The sequence below is a fragment of the Anomalospiza imberbis genome, chromosome 2 (genome assembly GCF_031753505.1).
Source record: "Anomalospiza imberbis isolate Cuckoo-Finch-1a 21T00152 chromosome 2, ASM3175350v1, whole genome shotgun sequence".
Taxonomy (NCBI): Eukaryota; Metazoa; Chordata; class Aves; order Passeriformes; family Viduidae; genus Anomalospiza; species Anomalospiza imberbis.
Window position 1 is genome coordinate 82,121,148 of NC_089682.1, and position 7,894 is coordinate 82,129,041.

General features: G+C 36.9%; 1 long non-coding RNA gene across 1 annotated transcript; it reads right to left on the bottom strand.

Moving 5' to 3' along the window:
* Window positions 1-317: 317 nt before the first annotated feature.
* Window positions 318-6,537, bottom strand: LOC137466875 (uncharacterized). The gene is made up of 2 exons (XR_010995319.1): window positions 6,412-6,537; window positions 318-635 (listed from the first exon to the last, which is right to left on the bottom strand). It is a non-coding gene; the product is annotated as an uncharacterized lncRNA (long non-coding RNA).
* Between the last annotated feature and the right edge of the window lie 1,357 nt (window positions 6,538-7,894).

Consider the following 7,894-nt stretch of genomic DNA (forward strand, 5'->3'; position numbering starts at 1 on the left):
AAGTGGCTTGCCCAGATACTCAATATATTGCAAAAGCTTCCTACAAAGAAAATGGGTCTTTTACTTCAAAAGCAGGGAATTATTTCAAAATCGTAATGGAATTAGGAAAGAATGAGATACTTGTACTCACTGGAAGGCATGAAAGAAAGCAAAGGTGCAGCTAGAGTGAAGCAGAGTTCTTCAAGATTTCTTCAGTAGTTCTCCAAGATTTCTTTCCTTTATTGTTTTACCCACTCATGCTTCATTTGTGCACTTATTTCATTCTTGCTAGAGGTTTACATGTCCTTGGTGGTTAATGCATACAAAGACACATCTACTTTAGAGTACAAAAATAATAAATAAAACTTTATTTTGACAGAAAGACAATAATAAAGAGATATTTGAGCTCTGTTCACTTTTCAGTTCCTGGTTTGTCTGTGTAAGAATTTCACAGCTGCTGCTAAAAAGCATACCTTGGCTTATTTTGATGGGGAGAGACATGCACAGATCCATGTAGTAACCATGTTCCACTTCAGGTATTTTCCACCAGCACCAGTGGGTCCCAGACTTGCCACTGGCCCTCCTTCATTTCAGCAAAATTCTATGTGAAGATGGGCAAGCATGACCCAACCTAAAAAATTTCCTTTTACTCTAAACTGAAAACAAACACAAATAAATGTGCTATGAGGAGAATGTTTCTCAAGGCGCCGTTCCCAAATTAATTTATAAACAACTGTACAATTTAAGCCAAGTGTGCTATGTGTCTATTAAAAATATTTTTAAGATACCCTTGCTGTTATTATAATTAAACAAACATGAGATGGAAAGTAACAAACACACAAAAATAGCCTACGATGACTTATAAGTACAATAACAGAAAAGCTAAATTTAATAAATAAAGAAGAATAGTGTAGTGACAGTGAGGCAAGAACATAAAATCCACAGAAAATAATGTACTGCACTAAAGAGCAACAAAAAACCTTGTCTGAAGGGCAGAAAATTATGATGAATGATATACTGAAGGAGAAAATAAAATATTGGTGAGCAAGAGACTTCAAATGCTTAAGGCTGCATGAACAGTGTGATTATTCACAGTGATTACTGAATGTCCCTAAGAGTCTTCTCAATGCCAGAAGCATTTCATTTCTTCCTAAGACCAACAAAACATTCTGCAGGAAGTGAAATCAGCCAACTCTTTAGCTAGACTAAAGGGAAGCAAGGTTCTGCATCACTCTAGGACACTTTCCCTGGAGGAATTGCACCATACACATAATTAAGCTGAACGGGAACTACTCCACTACTGCCTTTAAAAAAAAATTGGAAGGAATCCCAAAAGACTAAAAAATGTCTTTCCCACAATATCAGAATTTTTTTTAAAAAAAGCATAGTTTTCTTGATTTATATATGAAGTGCTATTTCTTTTCCTGCTAAATGTGGCTTTTTAACCAGAAAGAACAAAACCACTCCTTATGCTAAATACAATGTAATTCTACCCTTCCTCTCAGTACTAAAAAATGGGGAATTTTTAAAATGCAGATTACTTTGGTGTGACCTCAGGATCAGCAGGCCAAACTTCCACTGACCAATATATTCTTAGGTACTGTGTAAAATTACCTTGATAAGGTCCTGTAAATTTTTCTATTTATGCTCTGTTGTTGTAAATATTTTACATGTTCTTCTTATACTGATTGCAGGTTCTGACCTGCCTAATCAAAATCTCTAAAATTACTTGATTGTAAATGCCCCTGGATAAGGGGCATTTACACCTTGAAATGATTTCCAGGTGTTTTGTATGTAAGAACTTTTAGTTCAGAGATTTAGCATCAGAGGAGCGGCAACAAGCGATTCTCATATTGTCTCACTTTCCCGCCTTGAACTTTGTGAGTGTTGCTACTGACACACTATTTAATTGCTATTGTTGTGGGGAAAGATCTACCCAGATTAAACGTAAGCTGTTGTAAAATTCTGGGTATGACCAGACAATGTCCTTTTACATCATGTGAGAATTTCTTTTTCCATATTTAAAGCTTTCAGTTCCTTAATTTCACCACTTCTTGTCTGAATAGATTAATTAGGACCAGGATCTATTCAGTTTTCAAGATGCAAGCATGAAAAACATTCTGAACTGTCTTGGCTTTCAGACTCATAATGACCTTTTATTTTTGCCTTTGTGTGTGTGTGATTAATAGTATCACTATGTTTTGGCTTACCAAAAGTGAATACCTGTCCAGGAACCATTTTATATATTACACAGCAGAAAGTTTATGAAAAAGACTGTAGAAGATGTGGAGGCTTTGGTTCTTCAGAGATTGATGCCACTGATTGTCTGGAATTGTCTGTGTCAGATCTGTATTTCACTGTCAAATGAAATGAACTGAGAATTAAACAGAGTTCTGTCCTCTCAGCTTCTTCCTGACATCACCTCAAACAGCTTTGGAATCTGCTTGCATTTCAAATAGAGGGAAAAAATACTTTTGACGTGCTGCTGGTTAGAGCACTGTTTTCTAATATGTGGGCCACACTCTACTGAGGAGTTACACTAAGGACTAGTTTGTAACCAATGTTTGAGAGAGGGAAAAACAGGAATCAAGAAGAAATTTCACTCTACTTTCCAAAATATGAAGGACAAGCACTGAGCTGGAAAAAGAAAATAAATCCCTTTATAAATCTGGGAAGGAAAGGAGGGCCACGTTAGAGGTTGCTGTATCTCAGCACTCACAAATTATATTTGGTCTGCAATACACAGACTGTAGTGTAAACCCTCTTATCATTGAGCAAATAGTAATAGATGCAAGTTCTACTTTTCAAAAGTTGCATTTTCTGTGATGCCAGCAAAGGTCTGACATTGGCAACTTCGCAGGCTCATTTTCAAAGGTAAGACAAATTATGTCACTTTGGCTCAAGACTTCTATATCGACATCTATTATATTTCTGCTGAGACATTTTAGGTCCAATCCTATATGTGTTATTTACCTACACCTCAGGCTGTGAGCTCATCTGAGTAATTTACTTTTTCTGCCCATATGATTACTGCTGGTGATTTAAACAAAACTAGTAGATCATTAGAATATTTTCTACAGTACATGCAATAGTTCTAATATCTACTTCTTGAGCTCTGTACTCCCTGTCAAGACATGATTGTGAAAAAAATAATGTATCTTTCCTCATTTGTTAGGTAATATAAAATCTCCTTTTTTCTTTCTCTCTTCACTTGGATTTTATAGATATAGGAACCTATTAGATTAGTCATGATATGAAATGTAAAATATTTCTGAGTTCTCTCTGAAAAAGAAACCAAGAAAAATATTAATTCCATAAAGTATTTTTTCAATGTTTTTAAATTTAAAAAGTCTACAGAGTAAATGTTACAGAAAGAGAGAAAATTCGTACATTTATATAAAGTTCAGTACTTCTAACTACACATGTCAATCAAATGTAGTAAAAAAATTGGCTCTGGCAGAGGAGTTATTCAGAGCAACTTTGGATTTGGATAAAACAAGTCTCAAATTTGCACATGAAGTGTTTGGAGCCTCACACAACAAGCTTCAATAGATTATTTTATTCTCAGTGTTGTAATTTTCCTCTGCTTTATAATCAAGTTACATTCTTATTCTTGTTGCATCGCTCAGCTGGCTTCAGCCCAACTTGATATTTTGCTGCCCTTATCATCTTTTCTCTGCAGGTTCTGATTGACTGTGTTTTTTTTCTTTTTTCTGTGTCTTGGTTGCATCATCCTTTCCTCTTTCCACTATAGGGCATTTATTATTGCCCTTTCTCTTAGGAGCAATCACTGCTGAATATATATCAGATATTTTTTGACCCTCGCATTTCCTTTTTACTGAGAGGTGGCTGTCTCTTCTGTCACTTCCCTTTGGCAGACAGATCCCTAGCAACAGAAATCTGCAGAACTCCACTGCTTTCACTGGAATAACTCTGCTTTGTATTAGCAGAGGAACTGGTTTAAAATTCAAAGATGCTTCTTGTGTTACACCTCAAGAACAGTGTCATTACTTTCTTTAGTTTAAAGTCTTGTATTTAAAGACAAGGGCGCATTACCCTCTGTAGTAGTGTAGTATATTTTAATAAGGTTTATATACTTTAAAAATGTAAAATAGATTTTATAAAATTTTTTGGTTCCACTCATTTCACTCATTTAGGTGGTCACATTTATTTTGAGGAAGATCTGTAGAGACTTTTGATAGGGGAAGATCTGTAGAGACTTTTGATAGGAGATAATATGATACTGACACAGAAATAATCCTTAAGGCTGTGAAATCAACAGAGTGAAAGATCTGTCATCACAGAAATAGAACTCAGAAGACAGACATTTCTGCTGCTCTGTACATTGTTACTGTTTAAATTACTGTAGGAATATAAAACTCAGCCAAGAACCAGCAGCAAAAGCTCATCATGAGTGAGGTGGAACATACTTTTGAACCTTCTTGAAAGGGTGACATTTGAGACTATTCCTGTAATACAGGCCAGGGCTTCAATGACTGCACTAGCACTTCCTAACTTACCTTTGGGGTGGAAAACCAGCTATCAAACAGCATTCACTGTTGTTTCCAATACAATGCCCCTTTAGTGAACATGAAAACTTCTCTCCAAAGCACAGAGAAATCTGTGTAGCTATGCACCATGGCACTCCTGGACTGAGGAGTTTACCATTTACCATCGTTCAGGGGACATAAGCATTAATTGGATAATAAAAAACTGCAGAAACCTGTCTAACCTTTCCCAATTAAAAGAGAGAGGATGGAAAATGTTAGGTCAGTTGTGAACTAGATTGCCAGAGAAAAGAGAAGGAAAAACTGCAGTTTTCTGCTGATTAAGTAGGAGAGCAGTGCACCATGACAGCAGTCTCTCCCACATGTCACCCCTGTTGAGGAAGGCACTTGTGCCTGACCTTCTCCAAGATGATGTGAAGCTTTGCCATCTCGTGTTTCTGTGTCCCTAGAGGGAGCCAGGGCTGCGCTCCTTCCTGGGCCTTGACCCAGTAATACACCCCCTGATCAAATCAGCTGTAGATAAGCCCTTAACCACTGTTGTTGGGACTGATACCACCCCAAGGTACTCCTCTGTTTACCACTGCTTGTGTTTGTAGAGGGGTGGACAACGGAGTGCCAATTTCCCTGGTGAGTCAGGTAATATTCTAATGGGAGCCACAGAGGATTGTCTCACTCTTCATTATGCCATCAGGTTTTAAATATTTCATATTTATACATTTCTTCGGATGAGGGAAAATACACAATCCTGAATTAATAGTTTTTTCTGGAAATCTGATTTTTTTTCCTCTTCTGCCCTGCAGCCAATAAAATGCTATTAAATACTACAGGATCCCTGCTATTTCTCTCAAAGCTGAGATAAAGGGTATTATTTCTCCCCTTCTGTTTATTTTGAGCATCTTATCTGTCACCTGTGCAGAACTGGTTTTGCCTGTGTTCTTTCACAGGCACAGCATAAGTGCAAAGGCCACCTAAAAGATCTGTGATACCATAATTCAAGTGTTAGTTGCACATAAGGTCCTTATTTTTAGCTTTTGCCTGTACTACTCGAAGAAGGCTACTCTTTGGCCCTTCAGGAGAATATTGGGACACTCTATGACGAAAAAAAGAAATTTAATTTTCTCAAAAGTAGGCTTAGTTGCCACATTTGGACTGGACAGCATTTTTACATTGTAGCATCTAAGATCCAAGTAACGAATTTTAATATTCTGAGTCAGGTGAATTTCTAGTAATCAGATGTTTTCTGTTGCTCTTACTTAATTCTACTGGGAGTGATTTGCTAATCCTAGATTGCAACTCTCTTCATTTTAACAACCTCAATTTTATTTTCTTTGACATTTATTAGTAGTACTTCTTCTGAAAATAGGTTGATACCTTGTACTGGTGGTATAGCATTGCTCTTGGAAAGTATGAGAGACACATTTCTTATGCCACCAAACAGAAAATGGATGAGATACTCAGCTCAGCAGTATCACCTCAGTAAAGAAGTCGGTGAATGCTGCAATACAAATAGTATTTATTCTTAATGGGCTGTGAACAAAAAAGGACTTCCAGTTCCATTTATTTGGCATTCTCTGTGGTTTCCATAAAGGTTTTACAACTCTTTTGTTACTTAAGTCAAACAACTATAGGCTTTTGCCCAAACTGAAATGCATCACGACTAGTCTATGGACATATGTTTGGGCATATATTATGCATTACATAATCTTACCATTAAAACTTCTTTCATGCTAAAGTTCTTTTATAACTGCTAGCCATAATTGGTTTTGGCCTATCTGGGTGGTATTTGCTGTGAATGAGCTCTTCACAGATTTTGCAGCTGTACTCCTCTGGTGCCAGATTGGACACTGGCTGGGTAGTAATCAGAGAAGTGCTTTGTCAGCTAAAGGACCATGGCCAGATAAATTCGAGAAAGGCAGAGCCTTACCTGCCATGTCCTCATGTTCTGTAGTCACTGTCAGGGCTGATGTTTGCTTTTTCATCTTGGAAGAAAAAGTATTACACTATCCTTCCATCCTGTATAAACAAATTTCTATCTATACCTCCCTCCCTTCCTTCCACCCTCCCTCAAAAGAATACTTAAGAGTGTGCTTCACAGGTTCCTGGTGTCCATGAGGAACATAAATATTCAATGTGTTCTCTGTTGTTTGGTTTAGCTGGGAGGACCAAAGCAAATAAACCCACCTGTTCTGTACTCAGATGAAAACCATCAGAATTGACTGTGTTACAGAATCCATGAAAAAAGAAAGAAAAAATCATAAAATTTGTGACTTTATCCTTTTGGGGAGAAGATAAGAGCCCAAGATATGCTCCAGGATAATGGTGGGAAAAGATGCCTATTCTCAGAAACTTCTCTAACAGGCAAGAAAGGTACGAGGTGAGTGTCTATCCATCTTCTGTCACCCACACCTTGGGGATGCCACACTGACCTTTCTTCCACTGTTTAGCAGTGCTGAGGTGGTTGCATCCCAACACGATCACTCTCCCTTCATCAGGTGGCTGCCTGACACCAAGAGAGCTGACACAAAAGCAAAATACTCTGGAATTCAAGAAACAGTCTGGGCTTTATCACAATGTTATGCCAGTATTATCCATAAATCAAGTTACCTTTTTGCAGTTTTCCCTCCAAATATGTATGGAAACCACAACAACCTATACAGAATGTGGAACTATATGTGTCTGATAAAGACAATCACATTTTAGTTGAAATCTGGTTTAAGATTAAAGTCTGACATATGGCCCATATAGCCTGAATCACCTAGAAATACATCTGCTAAACTACATTAATGTAGTTTTTGAAAGAAAAGGTGGTATAAGCATGTGCTTTTACATGTAGAAAGACATTAGCATAAAACATGAGGTTTTAATCAGGACAGTCAATTTTCATAAATACAAAGAGATTTAGAAATTTATCTATATCATGTTAAAATGTTTCAGAAGCAAGGTTTTTCTAACAGCTCTGCAGATGAGTGTTTTAAATACTAGATATGAGCTGTATTCTTGTCCTCTGTAGGTGGTTTTCTCTTAACTTCAAAGGAGATGGAACATCCTTCACAGGCTCAGGAAAGACAAAGAATCTCTAAAGTCAAAAAATGTACATTATAGCCCCAATATTTTCTTAAAAATGCACTTTCTAATATCACTATTTTTCAAATCATATTCAAAACCATGAGGTGAAAAGATAGCTATTGGCTGTTTCCCATATCCTTCAAGATGTGACAAGTTATTTTCCCTACATTTTAAACTGTATTTTCTGAATTTTTCTTTTTGCTCTTCATTCCACCACTGTGCAAAGAAGATACTTCCTTTCCCTTTCATGACTGCACTTTAAATGTTTATCCTGTAGTTAGTGTTAATCCTAGCTACCTCTACCTGCTACTTTATTTTCCTCTTCACTGTCTGAAATCCCA